At 42.1% G+C, this 23595-nt stretch overlaps 1 protein-coding gene across 5 annotated transcripts in view; it reads left to right on the top strand.

The window, feature by feature from the left end:
* Positions 1-6252: 6252 nt before the first annotated feature.
* Positions 6253-23595, top strand: part of enox1 (ecto-NOX disulfide-thiol exchanger 1) — a 116408-nt gene continuing 99065 nt past the window's right edge. For 3 of the 5 annotated variants that reach the window (XR_016494973.1, XM_036974888.2, XM_036974890.2), the window contains exon 1: positions 6253-6695. The gene's annotated coding sequence lies outside the window, so the exon portion shown is untranslated. The remainder of the gene's footprint in view (positions 6696-23595) is intronic. The other 2 variants (XM_036974889.2, XM_090230718.1) reach the window with 2 other exon arrangements.

Genomic DNA, 23595 nt, shown 5'->3' with positions numbered 1-23595 from the left:
CATCATGGTATAATGACAAACACTGCGTGTCACTAGTTTATACAGTGTCAAAGGAAACACAGGTGTCTGTAATCATGGATAGATTTGGCTTGATTCCATTGGTTGATTTATAGATAAATAGAACATATAAAACGCATGAATGAATAACATACGATCACAGATTCAATTTGGCTACATAGGCCTATAAATATTTACAATGGATAGCAAAATCACAATAATCACAAGAATGGCTTCAGATCAAAGTCTACGTTGAGACTGAAGGGAGAAAGGGTCTGTAAATTAAAGATCCAGGCAGCCTCTCGTTTTAACAATACATTGTCAAGGTCACCCCCTCTCCTAGACAGGGTGATGTGTTCGGTGCCGAAATAGCGGAGGGACGAAATAGAGTGGTTCACTTCCATAAAGTGGGCCGCAGGTCCAGGACTGGGCTGATGCATATCTCTGAGCCACAGTTATTATGAAGACCCCAGGGTCAGGTGTTGTTGTACTGTTTGTGCATGTGTGAGCCAGCTGACAGCATAATGTTGTGTAGAGATTGTGTGTGCTTGCATTTATGTGTGTGTGTGTGTGCGTGCCTGTGCGAGTGTGAGAAATCTCCTGAGAGCATCTCTCTCCTTTCTCTCTTCCAGACCCTCCTGAGAGCATCTCTCTCCTTTCTCTCTTCCAGACCCTCCCCCAGTCTCCTGTGTAACAGACAATGAATAGGTACAATAAGATACAATGAGATCCTCAATGGAATGACGGTGTGCATGAAGGTGTCAGATTAGATTAGAGAGTTTAATAGTCACATGTACAGGGTTGCAGATGCAATTACAAAGTACAGTGATGCAGGACACTGCAGGACAAATAAAACAAATCAAATATAATAAAAATAGATACAAATAAAAATATAAATAACAATATAAATATATTAACAACTGTGGCAAGGATAAATGTCCATTGGAGTGGGGGCATGTTTAAATGTCCATAGCTGGAGTAGCATGGGGGGATGGGGTAGGAAGACCGGGGAAGCAGGTGGCGGGACAGGGGGATTAGGTAGTTGACTAGTGGTGGCTATTCAGCATGATAATGTCCATTGGGGTGGGGGCAGGAAGTTCGGGGAGGCCGGGGGAAGGCAGGGGGAGGAGGTAGCTGAATGGTGGTGGCTGTTCAGCAGACTGATGGTCTGGGGGTAGAAGCTATTGGCCAGTTTTACAGTCTTTTGCCATGATGATCCTATACTGCCCACATCTGACTGATGGAAACAGGGAGAACAGGCCATGGCACAGGCGGCCGAGTTTCCTGATGATCTTAGCCTTTCTGTGACACCTAGTGCTGTAGGTGTCCTGGAGGGCAGTGTACCCAATGGTGCGTTCGGCTGAGCGTACCACCTTCTGTAGCGCCTTTCAGTCCGCGGCGGTGGAGTTGCCGTATCAGGCTGTGATGCAACCCAACTGTATGCACTCGATGGTGCTCCTGTAGAACATTGTGAGGGCTCTCGTGGGACAGGCCGAATTTCTTCAGCATCCTGAAGTTGAAGAGTCGCTGTCATGCCTTCTTCACCACAGTGTCCAGTAGAGGGTGTGTGTGTGTGTGTGTGTGTGTGTGTGTGTGTGTGTACATGCAAGACTCGTGCACATGGATTTGTATGAGTGTGCGTGCATATAGGAGTGTGTGCACAAGTGTATGAGTGTATTACATGTTATTTGATGTGTATTTAGAGTGCATACATGTTGTGTGTAAGTATGTACAGAAATTAAATGAATTTTAAAAAATCAATACGCAAACAACAAAAGAGAACAGACACATAACACAATGAAACAAAACAAAAACACTAACAGCTGCAAAGTCTATCTCATGTCTCTCTGGTTGTGGCACAAGGTGACACATTTAGCTGCTGCTCCTCTCTGAGCAGGATGGGGGGGGGTTTATGTACATCAGGGATCTGTTTAAATTTGGTATATATTTTTAGAAAGTATGGGTTGTATGTTTCCATTATGTTATCATACTGTGGGTTGGAACACAGGAAGTGCATCTCAGTTTCTATTTGGTGTTGTCACGTTCTGACCTTAGTTCTTTTGTTATGTCTTTGTTTTGGTCAGGGCGTGAGTTGGGGTGGGTTGTCTATGTGCGTTTTTCTATGTTGTGTTTTGCGCTTGGCCTGGTATGGTTCTGAATCAGAGGCAGGTGAGTTAGTTGTCTCTGATTGAGAATCATACTTAGGTAGCCTTTTCCCACCTGTGTTTCGTGGGTGATTGTTTTCTATCTTTGTGTATGTCACCAGACTGGACTGGTTCATTTCGTGGCATTCTCTTTGTTATTTTTGTTTTAGTGTTCTGTGTTTAATAAATTCATCATGAACAGGTACCACGCTGCGCATTGGTCCTCCGATCCTTCATACTCCTCAGACGAGGACAACGAACGTTACAGGTGTAAATCCCTTTTCTGTGTTTGCAAACATTGTTGCACGAGGGCGATGCACACAAGTTGGTGGCAGAACAAGGGCAGTTCTTATAGCACACCAGCAGCAAACCCCATCTATTTACATGTTGGTTATGAGTGGATTATAATTAGATTTTGAAACGTATGAATCTCCTGCTTAACATAATATTTGTGTCACTTGAACTTGAACACTTGAACTTCAACCAGTAAAATGGCTCTTCAGCTATATTTTGCTTCAAGCTATATCAATGAGCGTTAGTATTCTAGCTAACAACTTCAAGCTATATCAATGAGCGTTAGCATTCTAGCTAACAACTTCAAGCTATATCAATGAGCGTTAGCATTCTAGCTAACAACTTCAAGCTATATCAATGAGCGTTAGTATTCTAGCTAACAACTTCAAGCTATATCAATGAGCGTTAGCATTCTAGCTAACAACTGCTGCATCCAAAATAGTTATTTTGCTAAGATCACAACCAAATATAACCTCAGTGACTGTTCAAGCAATAATCAAAACATCATTGTAAGCGTTAAGAAACCCCAAAAGTTATTTTGTTTAGAAGTAATACAAATGTGAATCAAAGCTAAGTTGAATAAGCGCAAATGGTGATGGCTTTCTTACTGCTGCCAAGAATCGCGCGCACCTGTATGTGGCGTCAGTGTGTCTGTCGTGTACTGGAAAAGGATCTATACCTACATATTCTCTGATGTCTTGGCAGCCAAGATTTACCATGTCTTCCTCTTTTCATTTCCAGACTGTATTCTGAGAGGGTTTTTCTTCCTTTTACATCATCGAGGCTAAAATATTCTGCCAATGTACATTTTCAATTTAAGGAGAGATAATCAAGGTTAGTTTGTAATTTAATTAGAATTTTTCAATTTTCATTGTAGTTGTTTTTCAATTTGAGGTCAATTGGTATGATTTAGTTTTTATAAATGAAACTTTTTTTTGATTGGTCTGTAGTTTCAATGTTCTTAGTGAGCTGCAGAGCAAGCTGACCTAGGGGATCATCCTCTTGGGAGAAGTGGTTCATCAGAAAATATGTATCTAATGGAGTTCGTTCTCTCTCTCTCTCTCTCTCTCTCCCCACCCTTGGTGGATGTGTCTAATGTTACAATTGATTTACGGCTAGTGATTTAAGACACCATTCTTAGTGCACTGATTAAAGGAAAGAAGGGAGTGTCATTTTGTTAGCCACAAATGGACAAACAGACAAACACATTGATGAACAGAAAAGCACAACAAAGAGCAGTTTGAAACAATATCAACAACACTGTTCTGCTCTATGGTTGGGGTTTGTAGAACCTACTATACACATACAACCTTTTATTAGGTTCACACCACTGCTGCAAATAAAGATGACCGATGGCAGAGGATTAGTTTTTATTTGGTTAGTCATAGTATTATTCATTGTCTGCCTTTTTTTGGAGTGTTTTTCTACTGACTAAATAGCACATTTTACTGGACATGTGAAAGCTGCTCTCAAAGCTACCACCAGGTGGGGCAAGTCATCAGATAATATTTTCACATTTAGCAGGTAGCTGTAATTAATTCAATAGAATCTATTATCTGTCATGATATAAAACATCCCAAGCAGAGTCAATAGAATGTTTGAATGAAGATTTCATCCACATTAAACTAATTACATTACCTGCTGTGCCATTTTACCTTGTAATAAATATCCTGCAGACACAGATTCTATAGCTACAGTACCCTGTGGTTTGTGTGTGTGTGTGTGCAAATGTCCTCTAGGGATCATGCCTGAGGGACAGTTATCTGTAATGTCAAGGCTACTGGAGGTATGGAGGAATCTATTTACTGTTTTCCTCATTCATAGGTATTAGATCATGTTTCATGTATTTTCCATTAGATTTTAATGTTAGAGTTGTTGGTTATTATATTGCAGAACTGATGTGATATGCCTTTGCCTTTTCAGGTATTGAGTCATTTCATTTACAGAAGCAATGTAAGTGAACTTTTCTAAACAGAAATACAAATGGACTTAAATTGTTTGAGGTCAAATGGAAGACTAGACATTGTCATCCCCAATCTTCTTCCTTCTGACTGAACTTACCCCCCCCCCCCAATCTGTCAATGTGCCCCTGAGCAAGTGCCCCTGAGCAAGGCACTTAACATACAGTTGAAGTCGGAAGTTTACATACACCTTAGCCAAATACATTCAAACTCAGTTTTTCACAATTCCTGACATTAAATTCTAGTAAAAATTCCCTGTTTTGGGTCAGTTAGGATCACCACTTCATTTTAAGAATGCGAAATGTCAGAATAATAGTAGAGAGAATGGTTTATTTCAGCTTTTATTTCTTTCATCACATTCCCAGTGGGTCAGAAGTTTATATACACTCAATTAGTATTTGGTAGCATTGCCTTTACATTGTTTAACTTGAGTCAAATGTTTCGGGTAGCCTTCCACAAGCTTCCCACAATAAGTTGGGTGAATTTTAGCCCATTCCTCCTGACAGAGATGGTGTAACTGAATCAGGTTTGAAGGCATCCATGCTCGCACACGCTTTTTCAGTTCTGCCAACAAATTTTCTATGGGTTTGAGGTCAGGGCTTTGTGATGGCCACTCCAATACCTTTACTTTGTTGTCCTTAAGCCATTTTGCCACAACTTCGGAAGTATGCTTGGGGTCATTGTCCATTTGGAAGACCCATTTGCGACCAAGCTTCAACTGATGTCTTGAGATGTTGCTTCAATATATCCACATAATCTTCCATCCTCATGATACCATCTATGTTGTGAAGTGCACCAGTCCCTCCTGCAGCAAAGCACCCCCACAACATGATGCTTCCAACCCTGTGCTTCACGGTTGGGTCGATGCACTTAGGCTTGCAAGCGTCCCTCTTTTTCCTCCAAACATAACGATGGTCATTATGGACAAACAGTTCTATTTTTGTTTCATCAGACCAGAGGACATTTCTCTAAAAAGTACGATCTTTGTCCCCATGTGCAGTTGCAAACTGTAGTCTTGCTTTTTTATATAGGACTCATTTTACTGTGGATATAGATACTGTTGTACCTGTTTCCTCCAGCATCTTCACAAGGTCCTTTGCTGTTGTTCTGAGATTGATTTCCACTTTTCGCAACAGTACGTTCATCTCTAGGAGACAGAACGCGTCTCCTTCCTGAGCGGTATGACAGCTGCGTGGTCCCATGGTGTTTATATTTGCGTACTATTGTTTGTACAGATGAACGTGGTACCTTCAGGCATTTGGAAATTGCTCCCAAGGATGAACCAGACTTGTGGAGGTCTACAATTTTTTTCTGAGGTCTTGGCTGATTTCTTTTGATTTTCCTAAAGAGGCACTGAGTTTGAAGGTAGGTCTTGAAATACATCCACAGGTACACCTCCAATTGACTCATATGATGTCAACTAGCCTATCAGAAGCTTCTAAAGCCATTACATCATTTTCTGGAATTTTCCAAGCTGTTTAAAGGCACAGTCAACTTAGTGTATGTAAACTTCTGACCCATTGGAATTGTGATACAGTGGATTATAAGTGAAATAATCTGTCTGTAAACAATTGTTGGAAAAATTACTTGTGTCATGGACAAAGTAGACTTGCCAAAACTATAGTTTGTTAACAAGAAATTTGTGGAGTGGTCGAAAAACGAGTTATAATGACTCCAACCAAAGTGTATATAAACTTCAGACTTCAACTGTAATTGCTCCTGTAAATCGCTCTGGATAAGTGCGTATACTAAATTATTTAAAATAACATGTTTAAACCAATGCAAATAATGATGTAAATATGTCATTGTATAGAGAGATCTAAGTCTCCAGTGGCCAGATACGCGTCGGTAGGACTATTATCTAATGATGATAAACACAGAGCGCACTGTAAAGCATCTGATGGGAAGCCTCAGGGAGAAGATCGATTATCTGCAGCTATCTGTTATACATACGTTATGCCTCATCTATCCGACTGACTTTGTTAAGCCAAGCGACCGCAGCTTTCCTTCCCCTTTTCTGTTTTCTGGCTATGAACCCATTTTCCGCAACTGAAAACGTCCTTGCTAGTTTCAGAGGCAGTCAACCCGCCTGTCGAGTCTTGCACAGCGAACCGTAGATGGCGCGCGCCCAACTCGGTGTTTTTATTCGGTGGACAGGAGGAAACAGGGGCTCGTAGGGTGTCCCCACCACTCCTCCGTGAGATGCGCCAGAGAGCTCGCGGGAGGAGAGAGAGAGAAGAGGGTTGACAGTGGCGTCGCATCCGTCATTCTTCTCCAGAATCCCTGAAAACTTAAAACGGTAAGAAACAGGCTGGTTTCCTCGTGAAATTCCCTTGTTTTATGCGCGGCGATTTCTGTTTCTGACATTGTGTGATTGTGCTACATATGCATTGCTTGCTGTTTGTGATTTTATGCTGGGTTTCTGTATAGCACTTTGTGACACCAGCTGATGTAAAAGGGCTTTATAAATACATTTGATTTGATTTGATTTGGTATGCAGCCTATCCAACGAGAGGTTTCGCTGCTGGTAATCCCTCTTCAATTAAAGGCAGCGGTGTCACCTCTTATCCCCATCACTGCATGGCTACTACCATTAATAACCTATTGAGATATTAATAGCTGGACATGCTAGATGTGGTGTAATTATGTATTGAGATAAACTGATAGAGAGAGATAATGCCTCGAGCACCCTAATAGAATGCTGCCATATCAGACATGTTGAATGTTTCCATTTATTCCAGGCTATGTATTTGTTGATTGAAAACGTATATATATTTTGTTATTGATTTAGAGACGTGAATATTATTCTATTCAGTTAGCCTATATAAAATACAGACTTGATAAAGGGCACGCAAGTTGATGGAAACACAAGCATCAATTCCTAATGGCCTACTATTCAACGTTGACCCATTTCAAACGGCATTGTTTTACAAATAAGTTAGTTGCCTCTGTTTAGGTCAAAACCCCTATTCTGAATAGGCTACTTCAGTTTTCAAATACAGGAAGATATAAAATTGTTTGCTAAATGTCGTGTCTTTCTGGGTTTAAATCAGCCTCTATTTCCAGTTCGCATATAGTATTTGTTTATCAATGAGTGAATAGCTAGGCTACTTGAGAATGGCGTCCTTGAGAGAAAGTGGATGTTAAAGTGAATACTGGCAGTCAGCGATGCTTTGCTCTGCTGCGGTGATGGTGAGTCAAACACAACAGCTCGCTGCCTGGCGGATGCGCTTGATCATACGTCACCTGGGCAACCGGTTCAGCACCATGGAGAGCGGAGAGAGGGTGGTGGGGGGGATCCTTGGGAGAACATTACTGTGGTTAGATTGGTGACACTCATAGTGCTGTATGATGGCTAAATGTAGTGAATATAACTCAGCATTAATTATACAAATTCTCATTTGCGTAATGGAACCTCTGCTAAGAGCCTTATGTAAGTAACATCTTATCCCATATCTGTAGTTAGCCCCACTCTAGCTATGTGTGTCTGTTTGATTTTGCAAGATAAAATGAGTCCTCTATAGCTTCTATTATGTTAGGTGTGGCATCTAATGAAGACAATTAGCATGAAGCCAGTGCAGCTGATAACGAAGGACTGATGCAAAGGTGTGAGCTTGAAGTCTATATTATAGTCATAGATATATACAAGCTGTTGAATAGAAAAACACATTTTCCTCTGAGAAATACAGTAGAGGGAGAGTGTAGGGTCTAGTGGTTGAGCTAGTCTTAATTGAAAAAGGAAATTAAAATGTCCTTCTAATAATTGAAGTGTTGCAGGCTGCAATATGGCTGTGAACAGCTTAAATTATATTTATTAAAGACAAAATGCAATGTTTGATGACAGAGTAATTTCAGGTTTTATTATTATTATTGCGATATGTCTAAATAGATGGGTGAATTATGAAAGCAGAGAAGGTCCTTTCAGTGAGCCATCAAACATCCTCTACTGAAGGTCTGTGAGTGATGTTACATTAACGTGATTCAGACAACTAAATATTTACTCACAGATTGGAAGAGAGAGAGAAAGGAGGAGAGAGGGAACGAAGAGAGAAGAAACAGGAGAGAAGAAACAGGGATTCATTTAACACCATAACAGCAACAGTCATATTTCCCAGGGGGCATTGTTTTTTTTGGGGGAAACATATAAGTTCAGAGAACAGAATTGAAGTCTGTAAACAACAGCTTCAACCCTTAAAACAATCACCACTGAGCAGAGAGAGAGAGATAGAGAGAGATGGGAAGAGAGACTGAGGGAGTAGAAAGGGAGATTGTTGTGTCATTTTTTTTACATTCACACCTCTCTTTATTGAATGAGCATAGTGACTGTACCATGCTGTATTTATGGTATAATATAAAACCCACCATGGAGTTAACAGGATTACACTGCTGTTCATGTTGTACACACAAACACAGCTCTGCCTCTACTGACCCCACACCGCTCCTCACACACACAACCACTGGCACTGATTACTGTGGCATTTACTGATGAGCTGTTACATTATAGCCTGGCTCTGCCCCTTTAAATTGGTTCAATACATAATCAAGTCTACAAGTACAGACCTGATTCAGGATTTGTGTTTAAAATAAACACAGCTGTGTTTGCCATCGATCCCCAGGCCAAGGGAATTAGACCTGCTCCTCTCTCTCTCTCGCTCTCTCTCTCTCATCTTGTTTTTTAGTAACACTAACAGCTGGGTACTGTAGTCAAACACAAACTGAGTTTTAACGGGACAGAATACACAGCTGCTGTGTGTGTGCGAGTGCGTTAGCTGTATGTCGTTATCTTACTATTGATATGGAGTGGGATGGAGATGGACAATGCAGAGCCTAAGGAGGGGATGGTGATGGTGTTAGCCATGGCATGCCTCTCCACTCCACACACATGGACACACACACACCCACAGTGGTCCTCATTGAATTAGAAAGCTCTTCAGTCACAGTGTTTCATTCCCTCAGGGCTCTGGCTGCTGTTTCTTCCCTGGCTGTCTCACACGGTGGTGGGAGAATCCCATGTGTGACCACTCTCCGAGATGGCCTGTGTGATGGAGTCTGTCTGTGTGTGTGAGAGCTGAACCCAGTTAGTCAAGCTGAGGCTTGGCAGCAGATCAGACCAGGCATATCTAATTGGGATTGAAGCCCATGGAAGAACAGGCAGGAAATACAATTAGCTGCCTCTCTGCCTGCCTGCCTCTCTGAACAGGAGAGAGAGGGAGAGAGAACGGGAGAGAGAGAAAAGGATAGAGATAGAGCGAGGCAGAGGGAGAGAGAAATGTCCCTCTTGAGGCTTTTAAGGCAGTTGGGGTTCGTTCTCCCAGCTATGCGCCAATCAGGGTGTTTTCGTCTTCTGTGCGTGCGCGCGTGTGTGTGTGTGTGTGTGTGTGTGTGTGTGTTGAAACTGCAATGTAATCTGTCTTTCATATCTCTAACTTTCTTATTTTTTATATCTGTAAAAGAGGGACCTCAGTATTGACACGGTATGCATGTTCATAAAATATAATGACGCACCCGTGAATCAATCTAATGAACATAATGCAAAAATCCCCATTAAAATCTGTCAGTTTAAGCTAGAGATATAAAAAAATGTTTTGCCTCTGTCGGCCGTCCGCATCTGCTGTGGAAAGTGGCAGCACTGCTTGTCAGACCAGGAGACGTCTTCTCACAAAAACATCTGTAGCCTCCGAACGGTTTGGCCTATTAATATGACCTCTATAAGAAATGACACTCTCAGGAACATGATGACACTCTCAGGAACATGATGACACTCTCAGGAACATGATAACTGTCACAGGAACATGATGACACTCTCAGGAACATGATGACACTCTCAGGAACATGATGACACTCTCAGGAACATGATAACTGTCACAGGAACACGATGACACTCTCAGGAACATGATAACTGTCACATGAACATGATGACACTCTCAGGAACATGATGACACTCTCAGGAACATGATAACTGTCACAGGAACATGATGACACTCTCAGGAACATGATGACACTCTCAGGAACATGATGACACTCTCAGGAACATGATAACTGTCACAGGAACATGATGACACTCTCATGAACATGATGACACTCTCAGGAACATGATGACACTCAGGAACATGATGACACTCTCAGGAACATGATAACTGTCACAGGAACATGATGACACTCTCAGGAACATGATAACTGTCACAGGAACATGATGACACTCTCATGAACATGATGACACTCTCAGGCAGGAACATGATGACACTCAGGAACATGATGACACTCTCAGGAACATGATAACTGTCACAGGAACATGATGACACTCTCAGGAACATGATAACTGTCACAGGAACATTATGACACTCTCAGGAACATGATAACTGTCACAGGAACATGATGACACTCTCGGGAACATAATGACACTCTCAGGAACATGATGACACTCTCAGGAACATGATGACACTCAGGAACATGATAACTGTCACAGGAACATGATGACACTCTCAGGAACATGATGACACTCAGGATCATGATAACTGTCACAGGAACATGATGACACTCTCAGGAACATGATAACTGTCACAGGAACATGATGACACTCTCAGGAACATGATAACTGTCACAGGAACACGATGACACTCTCAGGAACATGATGACACTCTCAGGAACATGATAACTGTCACAGGAACATGATGACCCTCTCAGGAACATGATGACACTCTCAGGAACATGATAACTGTCACAGGAACATGATGACACTCTCAGGAACATGATGACACTCTCAGGAACATGATAACTGTCACAGGAACATGATGACACTCTCAGGAACATGATGACACTCTCAGGAACATGATAACTGTCACAGGAACATGATGACACTCTCAGGAACATGATAACTGTCACAGGAACACGATGACACTCTCAGGAACATGATGACACTCTCAGGAACATGATAACTGTCACAGGAACATGATGACACTCTCAGGAACATGATGACACTCTCAGGAACATGATAACTGTCACAGGACTCCTCTGAAGGTAACCCGGTACCGGTTTAAAAAATGAATGGAATTATGGAGGTAGATTTGTTTCAACAAAAAAAGAGGTTAAATGTGTCCAGCAAACAGAAATATTTCCTGAGCTTTCTTAGATCTCCTAGATATAGGACAGACAATTCAAAACCTTATTCCTCATGATGTTTTGGGGGGGTGTCTGTTTTTCCATGTATGAATGTGTTTCTATGGGCTTTAGTAGTAAGGCCCAAATTCAATATTTTATCAAATAATTAGTGTATATATTTTTTGATACCTATAGGGGTCCTAAAATTCAAAATCAAATAGCTAAATGATCCATGGTATGACTATCTTAAAACAATTCCATATGTTAGCTCAGTCACATTTTCTTTTGGTTGAAGTTGTTTTTATTTCTGTAGTGTAGAGCAGTTATTTCTGTAGTGTAGAGCAGTTATTTCTGTAGTGTAGAGCAGTTATTTCTGTAGTGTAGAGCAGTTATTTCTGTGGAGTAGAGCAGTTATTTCTGTAGAATAGAGCAGTTATTTCTGTAGTGTAGAGCAGTTATTTCTGTAGAATAGAGCAGTTATTTCTGTAGTGTAGAGCAGTTATTTCTGTAGAGTAGAGCAGTTATTTCTGTAGTGTAGAGCAGTTATTTCTGTAGAGTAGAGCAGTTATTTCTGTAGAGTAGAGCAGTTATTTCTGTAGTGTAGAGCAGTTATTTCTGTAGAGTAGAGCAGTTATTTCTGTAGAGTAGAGCAGTTATTTCTGTAGTGTAGAGCAGTTATTTCTGTAGTGTAGAGCAGTTATTTCTGTAGTGTAGAGCAGTTATTTCTGTAGTGTAGAGCAGTTATTTCTGTAGTGTAGAGCAGTTATTTCTGTAGAGTAGAGCAGTTATTTCTGTAGAATAGAGCAGTTATTTCTGTAGAATAGAGCAGTTATTTCTGTAGTGTAGAGCAGTTATTTCTGTAGTGTAGAGCAGTTATTTCTGTAGAATAGAGCAGTTATTTCTGTAGTGTAGAGCAGTTATTTCTGTAGTGTAGAGCAGTTATTTCTGTAGAATAGAGCAGTTATTTCTGTAGAGTAGAGCAGTTATTTCTGTAGAATAGAGCAGTTATTTCTGTAGAGTAGAGCAGTTATTTCTGTAGAATAGAGCAGTTATTTCTGTAGAGTAGAGCAGCTATTTTTGTAGTGTAGAGCAGTTATTTCTGTAGAATAGAGCAGTTATTTCTGTAGAGTAGAGCAGTTTTTTCTGTAGAATAGAGCAGTTATTTATGTAGAGTAGAGCAGCTATTTTTGTAATGTAGAGCAGTTATTTCTGTAGAATAGAGCAGTTATTTCTGTAGAGTAGAGCAGTTATTTCTGTAGAGTAGAGCAGTTATTTCTGTAGAGTAGAGCAGTTATTTCTGTAGAGTAGAGCAGTTATTTCTGTAGAGTAGAGCAGTTATTTCTGTAGAATAGAGCAGTTATTTATGTAGAGTAGAGACGTTATTTCTGTAGAGTAGAGCAGTTATTTCTGTAGAGTAGAGCAGTTATTTCTGTAGAGTAGAGCAGTTATTTCTGTAGAGTTGAGCAGTTATTTCTGTAGAGTAGAGCAGTTATTTCTGTAGGATTTAGCAGTTATAGTTAATTGGCTGTGGTCTAGCACAGTGCCTTTTCAATCTGGTTTAAATCCTATTTTCCTTTAAAATGGAGAGAATACTGTGGCAAAAGACTGAGGCTGATCTTTTGAGGGGTAATTTTCCACTTCTCCCGTGATATTTAAGTCCTTTAACTAGGCTAGGGTCTGGCTGGCTGTTTGTATGTGTGTGTTTATGTGTGCGGTGTGTTTTGTGAGTCTTGCGTTCCTATTTCAGTAAGTTCATCAATGCCTGGACTGTCTTCATTTGTCTTTGGAGTGAGGTGTGTGTGCATGCAGTGTTTAAAGTTGACATTTTTTTCGTCACGTGCACAGGATACAGCAGGTGTAAATCAGTACAGTGAAATGCATACTTGCAAGCTCTTTCCCAATTATGCAATATTCAATATCAAGTTAAGAAGAAAAAATATAAAGTAAGAAAACACGAGAAATAAGATAAACACAATAATGCAAGCTATAAACAGTGCCAGTGCCAGTACCATAATTACAATTTTTCGGGCCTTCCTCAGACACCGCCTGGTATGAATGTCCTGAATAGCTGGGAGTTCGCCCCCAGTGATTGTGCTGGTCCATTCGCACCTCGCTCAGTAGAGCCTTGCGGTCGAGGGTGGTGCAGTTGCCAAACCAGGCAGTAATGCTGCCGGTCAAGATGCTCCCGATAGTGCATCTGCACTCCCTGTGTGTATGTGACATATTAGAGGGGTCAAACAGGGTTTCGTAAATAAGGACCAGATTATTGCTCTTCCTCGCACTGGAGAAGAATAGAGAACGACTGTTGGATACAGACAGATGTTAGGAGATAGGGGACTGCTCATCTCCCTCCTCTATCAACTACTGTTAGTTGATGTGCTTTCTCTCTCACAGTCATCATCCAGGACACACACACACACACACACAAATACTGACCCACTCCCCCTGTGGTCATCTTATGATGACAGCAGAAGCCATCATGAGTGGGGTTTGATACGTATCTATCTAACGTTCATCTTGGGTGTAGCACACACCTATTTCACCAGTCAGATTAGCCTTGGTGCTGTTTTTCTCTCCCTTTGATGCATTTCTAGAAATAGAAATACAATATTCTGGGTTGTTCCGTGGGAATCCTTATAAGAACATTCAGTCCCAGATGTTTTTAACATTTCTATCTTCAAGGCATGCATTTTGTTGTTAGAAAGAGGGAGCGAAGAGAGTTTGCAATGGTTTTACTGGCATGTGGAGGTATTATTAGTATGATAGATGTTTAGAAATATTTCACAAGTTGTTGGACAGAATAAGTACCATGAATACAGTGGACTACATTTTCAGTTAATTAAAGAAAGGACCTTAGTTGTCCCCTCTGTGGTGACCATCGGCCAACCAAGCCATCTTAAGGGTTTGGTACCTGTTCTCTCTCTACTGGCTGGACAGGACTGCCCTAGATACTGCAGCGCATCTGAGGGTATCACACTGTTGGGATAACTCAAAGTTGTATGTGTGTGTGCATGTACAATACCAGTCAAAAGTTTTAGAACACCTACTCTTTCAAGGGTTTTTATTTTTTACTATTTCCTACATTGCAGAATAATAGTGAAGACATCAAAACTATGAAATAACACATATGGAATGATGTAATAACCAAAAAAGTGCTAAACAAATCTAAATATATTTTATCTATTTTATCCACCCTTTGCCTTGATGACACCTTTGCACACTCGTGGCATTCTCTCAACCAGCTTCATGAGGTGGTCACCTGGAATGCATTTCAATTAACAGGTGTACCTTGTTAAAAGTTCATTTGTGGAATTTCTTTCCTTCTTAATGCGTTTGAGCCAATCAGTTGTGTTGTGACAAGGTATGGGTGGTATACAGAAGATAGCACTATTTGGTAAAAGACCAAGTCCATATTATGTCAAGAACAGCTCAAATAAGCAAAGAGAAATGACAGTCCATCATTACTATAAGACATGAAGGTCAGTCAAGTTTCTTCAAGTGCAATCACAAAAACCATCAAGCGCTATGATGAAACTGGCTCTCAGGAAAAAAAGATCAAGAGTTACCTTTGCTGCAGACGATAAGTTCATTAGTAACCAGACTCAGAAATGGCAGCCCAAATAAATGCTTTACAGAGTTCAAGTAACAGACACATCTCAACATAACTGTTCAGAGGAGACGGCGTGAATCAGGCCTTCATGGTCCTATTGCTGCAAAGACTTCACTACTAAAGGACACCAATAAGAAGAACAAACTTGCTTGGGCCAAGAAACACAAGCAATGGACATTAGACCGTTGGAAGTCTATCCTTTGGTCTGATGAGTCCAAATTTTAGATTTTTGGTTCCAACCACTGTGTCTTTGTGAGACGCAGAATAGGTGAACAGATGATCTCCGCATGTGTGGTTCCCACCGTGAGCCATGGAGGAGGAGGTGTGATGGTGTGGGGGTGCTTTGCTGGTGGCGCTGTTGATGATGTATTTACAATTCCAGGCACACTTAACCAGTACGGCAACCACAGCATTCTGCAGTGATACGCCATCCCATCTGGTTTGCGCGTAGTGGTACTATAATTTGTTTTTCAACAGGACAATGACCCAACACACCTCCAGGCTGTGTAAGGGCTATTTGATCAAGAAAGAGAGCGATGGAGTGCTGCGTCAGATTATCTGGCCTCCACAATCACCCAACCTCAACCCAAATGGGATGAGTTGGACCGCAGAGTGAAGGAAAAGTAGCCAAGAAGTGCTCAGCATATGTGGGAACTCCTTCAAGAATGCTGGAAAAGCATTCCAGGTGAAGCTGGTTGAGAGAATGCCAAGACTGTGCAAAGCTGTCATCAAGGCAAAGGGTGGCTACTTTGAACAATCTCAAATATAAAATATATGTTAATTTGTTGAACACTTTTTTGGTTACCACATGATTCCATTTGTGTTATCTCATAGTTTGATGTGTTCACTATTATTCTACAATGTAGAAAATGGTAAAAATAAATAAAAACCCTTGAATGAGTAGGCGTGTCCAAAATTTTGAATGGTACTGTATGTTTGCATGCATAGGTGCGTGCATGTTTGTCTGTTTTGGGATCACTCCAAGGTTTGGTTAGCATCATATAAAACGTCCCGATCAGTAAAGATCCATGTTAGACTGAGGCCAGAACATTTAGTGATGTTCATGATGTTATGATATGTCAGGACTGTGGTATGGAGAGTGCAGTGTGTGAGTAAAATATCAACAAATTCATACAAAGACAGTCCAACTGTGATAGACTGCATCCAGTTTGCTGAGTAGAGTGTTGGAAGCCATTTTGTAGATGACATCGCCGAAGTCGAGGATCGGTAGGATAGTCAGTTTTACTAGGGTAAGCTTGGCGGCGTGAGTGAAGGAGGCTTTGTTGCGGAATAGAAAGCCGACTCTTGATTTGATTTTCGATTGGAGATGTTTGATATGAGTCTGGAAGGAGAGTTTGCAGTCTAGCCAGACACCTAGGTACTTATAGACATCCACATATTCTAGGTCGGAACCATCCAGGGTGGTGATGCTAGGCGGGCATGCGGGTGCAGGCAGCGATCGGTTGAAAAGCATGCATTTGGTTTTACTCGCGTTTAAGAGCAGTCAGAGGCCACGGAAGGAGTGTTGTATGGCATTGAAGCTTGTTTGGAGGTTAGATAGCACAGTGTCCAATGACGGGCCGAAAGTATATAGAATGGTGTCGTCTGCGTAGAGGTGGATCAGGGAATCGCCCGCAGCAAGAGCAACATCATTGATGTATACAGAGAAAAGAGTCGGCCCGAGAATTGAACCCTGTGGCACCCCCATAGAGACTGCCAGAGGACCGGACAGCATGCCCTCCGATTTGACACACTGAACTCTGTCTGCAAAGTAATTGGTGAACCAGGCAAGGCAGTCATCCGAAAAACCGAGGCTAATGAGTCTGCCGATAAGAATATGGTGATTGACAGAGTCGAAAGCCTTGGCAAGGTCGATGAAGACGGCTGCACAGTACTGTCTTTTATCGATGGCGGTTATGATATCGTTTAGTACCTTGAGTGTGGCTGAGGTGCACCCGTGACCGGCTCGGAAACCAGATTGCACAGCGGAGAAGGTACAGTGGGATTCGAGATGGTCAGTGACCTGTTTGTTGACTTGGCTTTCGAAGACCTTAGATAGGCAGGGCAGGATGGATATAGGTCTGTAACAGTTTGGGTCCAGGGTGTCTCCCCCTTTGAAGAGGGGGATGACTGCGGCAGCTTTCCAATCCTTGGGGATCTCAGACGATATGAAAGAGAGGTTGAACAGGCTGGTAATAGGGGTTGCGACAATGGTGGCGGATAGTTTCAGAAATAGAGGGTCCAGATTGTCAAGCATAGCTGATTTGTACGGGTCCAGGTTTTGCAGCTCTTTCAGAACATCTGCTATCTGGATTTGGGTAAAGGAGAACCTGGAGAGGCTTGGGCGAGGAGCAGCGGGGGGGGCGGGGCTGTTGGCCGAGGATGAAGTAGCCAGGCGGAAGACATGGCCAGCCGTTGAGAAATGCTTATTGAAGTTTTCGATAATCATGGATTTATCGGTGGTGACCGTGTTACCTAGCCTCAGTGCAGTGGGCAGCTGGGAGGAGGTGCTCTTGTTCTCCATTGACTTCACAGTGTCCCAGAACTTTTTGGAGTTGGAGCTACAGGATGCAAACTTCTGCCTGAAGAAGCTGGCCTTAGCTTTCCTGACTGACTGCGTGTATTGGTTCCGGACTTCCCTGAACAGTTGCATATCACGGGGACTATTCGATGCTATTGCAGTCCGCCACAGGATGTTTTTGTGCTGGTCGAGGGCAGTCAGGTCTGGGGTGAACCAAGGGCTGTATCTGTTCTTAGTTCTGCATTTTTTGAACGGAAGTGACTCTGCATATAAGATAAACAGATAATAGCAGCAGTGTAAAAGAGGGGTTGGGCGGGGCACACAATGCAAATAGTCCGGGTAACCATTTGGTTACCTGTTCAGGAGTCTTGTGGCTTGGGGGTAAAAACTGTGTGAAGCCTTTTGGTCCTAGACTTGGCGCTCCGGTACCGCTTGCCATGCGGTAGTAGAGAGAACAGTCTATGACTGGGTTGGCTGGGGTCTAAGACAATTTTTAGAGTCTTCCTCTGACACCGCCTGGTGTAGAGGTCCTGGATGGCAGGCAGCTTTGCCCCAGTGATGTACTGGGCCGTACGCACTACCCCCTGAAGTGCCTTGCGGTCGGAGGACGAGTAATTGCCGTACCAGGCAGTGAAGCAACCGGTCAGGATGCTCTCGATGTTGCAGCATGTGTGTGTCTGTGTGTGCATGTTACTGCTTATGTGTTTTTATTGTGTATTTCTCTGTGTGAATACTGGCGTGTGTATTTATCTCTGTGTGTGTGTGTGTGTCTGCACAGCGGTAGTACATTGAGCCAGTATAGAGACAGTGAGGGATGTGTCCTTATTACAGGCCAGTCTACCAGTGGGAACAAAGAATGATCATTGCAGTCAGTCTGTAACACTGGGAACAAGCTGCCTCTCTGCTAGCCTGACAGAGACACACACTGCTGCTGTCACTACACTGACTGGGCTTGACTGCTGGAATAGCCTCAATCTTTCTCTTTCCATCCCATACAAATGTTGAAACAAAAGAGATGGAAGTACTGCAGCATGCCTGTATTGTGAGAGGTGTAGGTTTTTATTAAAATAATTATTAAGGGAGGAAGATGAGAACAGTTGCATTAGCATGGTGCTATCCAGGATTAGGGCAATCATCCCGAGAAACAGACTGACTACCTGAAGCAGCCACATTGATCTGCTCTCCTCTCTCGGATCCTATGTCTTTGCAACCCATCCCCCCCCCCATCCCCATCCCCTCTCCTTCCCCATCCCCCTCTCCTTCCCCATCCCTTCTCCTTCCCCATCCCCCTCTCCTTCCCCATCCCCTCTCCTTCCCCATCCCCCTCTCCTTCCCCATCCCCCTCTCCTTCCCCATCCCCTCTCCTTTCCCATCCCCCTCTCCTTCCCCATCCCCTCTCCTTCCCCATCCCCCTCTCCTTCCCCATCCCCTCTCCTTCCCCATCCCCCTCTCCTTCCCCATCCACTCTCCTTCCCCATCCCCTCTCCTTCCCCATCCCCCTCTCTTTTCTCTCACCATCCTCTCTCCCACTCCTTCCTTTCTCCTATCCTCATCCCTCTGTCCTCTGTGTCCTTGGGTGGAGAGGGACTGGCTGGGAGAAGGCACTGAGATATTTAGGCAGAGAGCAGGTTGAAGCTCAGTGTTAAATTCAAATCTCCCTACTATTATATCAAAGGCAATATGACACCAATCTCAATGAAATTTGCAAATTAACTTGATTGGCTAGCAACTCGGTCGATCAGCAACTCAACAACACAAACAGTGCGCCGCCTGCACCAGCCAGGCAGCAGCCAGTGAAGATAAGAAGTGGTTGAGGACAAACATAGGCTATATATATGTATATCTTGCTACACAAGCTGAGGTTAATCAATAAATGCATACAGATAAATTGTTCGACATGAAAATGTTGTTGTTATTATTAGTGAGCTGAAAGTGGTTTTGTTTTGATTAGCTAACGTTATACCACAGATAGAATACCAGTCAGATGAGAGTTGGCAGGCTAGCTAACCAACAAACGAGGAAAGCTAGCTAGCTATTTTTTTGCCAAGGAAGTTTTTTTTTTTATATAAGGCTGAAGTCATCTGTGTAAACAAACAAGGAAGCTAGCGAACATCTTTGCCTGCTATAACCAGTTAGCTAGCTAACTAGTTAACAAGTAACAACCCAATGTTGACAATAACTGATATCCCACATTCTTCCAAAGCATAGGTACTATAGCTAGCTAGCTAAGTAAAGTTCATAGTCAACACCAAACTTTGGGAAATTGCCACGGTGCTAATTTATAATACATCATGCAATGGGCATTGCTCATTTAACGTTAGCTACTCCATACAGTCAAATTGGCTTGCTTGTTAACGTTACGTGTGCAATCAGATTTCGGCATTTAACATAACAGCTGCTAGCTAGCTAGCCTCGACCAAGATCAGCCGTGCCTCTCCCAACACAAACTGTTGCTGATAAAAATAAGAAGCAGTTAGCTAGCTAGCACACCAGACAGACATGTTGTATTCGACGATCCAAAGCTAACGTTAGCTAGCGTTACTAACCTTACCTTATGCATTAATTAAGTCCTCTCCCTCCTCTCTAAATGCAATTTTCTTCTTGTCATTATAATCCAAATTTGCACGGACTGATCAATACGGTATCAAGTTACTTTTCAGTGTGTTCCTAAAAATTCGAAATTCGAAATTCGCACTTTGTGTGAGTGCACCCAGTTTAAACAAAAACATAATTGCTTGCTAGCACAACCGCACTGTGCGCAGTCAAAAGAAAATGCCATACTTGCTAACCTGGTTAGAGCTAACTCTAGAAATTAGACTGTTTTCAACACATCAACTGTTTTAGATAATTCCTTTTTAACCAAGCAAGATAAATAAATGTTCAGTCAGTACCGAGTGAATGAACAACAAAAACATTGTGCAACAAAAGCTTCCTGTCATCACCAGACTGTTCATGTAACTAGTGTCAAGTTATTATGTTTAAAACAAGGTTCGTAGTGTGACAGTTAGTGCCACTGCCCTGGGAACTGCAGGTCCTGAGTTCCCCTCTCGGAGGATACATTTTGACAAATTCTCTTTAGTGTATGGTTTTGACACACAGTGCTTATTCACATTTATTACGTGGCTCTTAGAAGGGCCTTTAGGTTCTTGGAGTGGCAGTGAGTGTGGTTGTGTGTACAACTGAGTGCGTCTTGCCAGAACGGAGGAGAGACCAGCTCTCAGACCCTCAAGGAAGAAAGAGGTTGTTGCCCTCATCCGTGAGATGCACACCATCCCTACAGTACTGCCCAGGGACACAGGGCTTTATGGCAGCGTGGCGGATTGTGGGCATGTGCCTGTCACTGAGAAATGCAACTGGCCCATGTGGAACCGACAAACAACAAATGCCAATTCAAATGCACACAGTACACATGGTACTTCGCACACTATCAATACTTAAAATGTTTGTTCTGTTCCAAATCTGTGAGTACTCCCAAATGTTTTCATATTTATACTGATATTTATAAATGAGAACATGTGTGCTCTTTTACTGGAGTTGGATAACTGTGTACAGCATTACTTAGTTTTGTCTTCAACCAGCACCTATCCAATTTCAGATTTGTAAATATGTCTATACTTTTTCTTAAGAGTTCTGTACTTGTCTAATGACTGTACTTGTCTAATTACAGAATTACATATCATACCCCCAAGACATGCTAACCTCTCACCATTACAATAACAGGGAGGCTAGCTTCAAACAGAAAATAGATCCAACAAATGTGTAGAGTCACAAGCTTGATGTAATCATTGCGTGCTAGGAATATGGGACCAAATACTTAACTTTGTACTACTTCAATATACTGTACATATAACTGAATTTGTTCCAATACTTTTGGTTCCCTAAAATGGGGGACTATGTACAAAAAGTGCTGTGATTTCTAAACGGTTCACCGGATATGGATGAAAACACCCTCAAATTAAAGCTGGCAGTCTGCACTTTCACCTCATAGTCACTGTTTGATTTCAAATGGAAATGTTTGGAGTATAGAGCCAAAATAAGAAAAACTGTTTCACTGTCCCAATAATTACACAGAGCATCGTATGTATATCATTTGTATATATCATTTGTATATATTTTTAGATAGGCCTAGTGTAAATTTGTATTACTGTTGCGTCACCATATTTATTGCAAAAATAAATACAAGTACAAACATAACTTTAAGCTACACATTATTTTGACAGAGGCAATGAACTGTCCGTTGATCAGCACAGCAACTGATAAAACATAACCAAACACAAGTGGTTTTGAACTTATGTCAATATTACACAGATAAGCTTACAGTTACAGAAATCAGGAATGCTGACAGGCTCTAGCTGAGCTACTATGTCCAACACACCACCACCCGTTGTTATGTTGGGCACTTGCTGAACAAAAAATCATGTAATTATGTTTTGCTAAAATAAAGGTTTAAGGAAATACAGGCATGCACCACATTACTACAAGACAAAACAGCTCAATCAAGCCGGATGGTCTTGTAAGTATAAAAGTAAAGTTTGCTTCCATGTAAGGTCTTACTGTGGTGTGTGAAGACTCCAATATTTTACCTTGTATTCAGTACAAATCAATCATTGTGGAAGCACCTCCTCTAAGAGTATGAATTAGGCTGTTTGAGAAGGTTTGAATACTAAGCAACCTGCCTACACATAGTTTGAAGTACAATACCAACATACGTGTAGCTACTGTAGTATGTCAAAGCTGTGTGCTGGAAAACCTTGGTAGAGCATGGGTGGCATAGGCATTGTGGTGCCTGTGAATTTCCTTTCTTTTTTGGCTTCAGACCAATGCCTATTCTCACTTAAAAATGTTTTTTTTGTTTTTAATATGCTATATAGCGTAAGACAGGGACAGGGGCAGCCAAAGGTGCTGTGTGTGTGTGTGTGTGTGTGTGTGTGTGTGTGTGTGTGTGTGTGTGTGTGTGTGTGTGTGTGTGTGTGTGTGTGTGTGTGTGTGTGTGTGTGTGTGTGTGTGTGTCTGTGTGTGTCTGTGTGTGTGTGTCTGTGAGCCCTGCATGCTGCTGTGGGTTGATGGGATGTCTCTGGACAGTAATGGACGGTGAGAAAATAAGGAATCCTCGTGCCTGTCTGTCTTTTCTATGACTGTGTGTGTGGCAATGACAGTTTCTGTGAGCCAAAATAATCTGTGGCTGTCTTTCCAACCAGCGTGCATGAACAGGGCAAACTGAAGATGAAGAATAGTCAGCATCTCCCCAACAATAGAGGACAATAGACTTGTCTTCCAAAATATATATTTACTTTTTAGAATCAATACCTCTTCATCAATGAAACAGGTTTTTTTTACTGTTAAATCCCCTACTACCACCACCCTTCATCTTAAACCGCATTACAGTGGAGGGCAGTTATGACCAGAGGGGATGAAAGGATAAAAGAGGTATGACCCAAAACTGGTAATGGACTGAAATAGGTCATCTTTCTATAGCTCTCTGTTTTTCTGTTTTAGTCTAGATACTTCCTCTTTCTTAGTTTTTCTGATGGCTACACTATCCTTTTAACGATAATTGTGTTTTCAGGATTCACACACACATAAACACACGAATGCAGGCAGACAGGCACACACACACACGCACACACACACACACACACACACACACACACACATACGCACGCACGCACACACACACACACACACACACACACACACACACGCACACACACACACACACACACACACACACACACACACACACACACACACACACACACACACACACACACACACACACACACACACACACACACACACACACACACACACACACACACACACACACATGCACACTGTGCTTGGGCAGGCTGTTTCAGTGATCCAGTGGGATGCTAGCATCAGGTGAGTCAATATTTGGAATTTATTCAACCAATACGTGGATGAGACTATAACTATCAGTCATCTGGAGCAGGTTAACTACAGACACAT

This window comes from Oncorhynchus mykiss, chromosome 3 (assembly GCF_057628025.1).
Source record: "Oncorhynchus mykiss isolate SJ-2025 chromosome 3, ASM5762802v1, whole genome shotgun sequence".
Classification (NCBI taxonomy): Eukaryota; Metazoa; Chordata; class Actinopteri; order Salmoniformes; family Salmonidae; genus Oncorhynchus; species Oncorhynchus mykiss.
The sequence above is the reverse complement of the archived record's forward strand: the minus strand, read 5'-3'. Positions and strand labels throughout refer to the sequence as shown.